General features: G+C 35.4%; 1 protein-coding gene and 1 long non-coding RNA gene across 4 annotated transcripts in view; both read right to left on the reverse strand.

Annotated features, from left to right (window-relative positions):
• Window positions 1-505, reverse strand: part of grik2 (glutamate receptor, ionotropic, kainate 2) — a 337,350-nt gene that overhangs the window by 28,783 nt on the left and 308,062 nt on the right. The gene's annotated exons all lie outside the window — the stretch shown is intronic.
• LOC116690584 (uncharacterized) overlaps window positions 1-505 on the reverse strand; it is a 10,505-nt gene that overhangs the window by 1,095 nt on the left and 8,905 nt on the right. The gene's annotated exons all lie outside the window — the stretch shown is intronic.

A 505-nucleotide genomic window follows, 5' to 3' on the forward strand; every position in this document is an offset into this window, starting at 1 on the left:
GAATATGCAAAAAGGGAAATACGGCTGTTATCAAACGGAGAGAAAAAAGCCCAACAGACTATAGCGGACCGACTGACTATGTACGGATGTAAAAATATCTAAGTAGCCGACTGGTCACAACACAAGTTTTAATTGCTTTAAATAGGCTAGTTTCATGTGTTGGATTTATTGCTATATCTGTTTTTAATGTGAAAAATGTGCTGATTTTACTGTAAAGTGTCTTTTGAGTAGCCTACCATGTAAAGCACCATATAAATAAAATGTATTAATATTTAGCCTACTTTGCCTTACAAGTGAGCAGAGGGAATTAATGTTCCTCAGGAACTGTACCCTACGGACTCTAGGCTTAATTTCAAACCCTTATTTACAACGCGAGAACATGTTTTACAACCATCCGCACAAATCTCTATAAGCTATGTCTAATTCTTTGAACAATTAATGTTCAGACAGAACAATCAGAAAGGGAGAAAAACTAGAAAAAGAAGTAAGTGACTTCAATATACGC

Source organism: Etheostoma spectabile, chromosome 6, assembly GCF_008692095.1.
Source record: "Etheostoma spectabile isolate EspeVRDwgs_2016 chromosome 6, UIUC_Espe_1.0, whole genome shotgun sequence".
In the NCBI taxonomy this organism is placed as follows: Eukaryota; Metazoa; Chordata; class Actinopteri; order Perciformes; family Percidae; genus Etheostoma; species Etheostoma spectabile.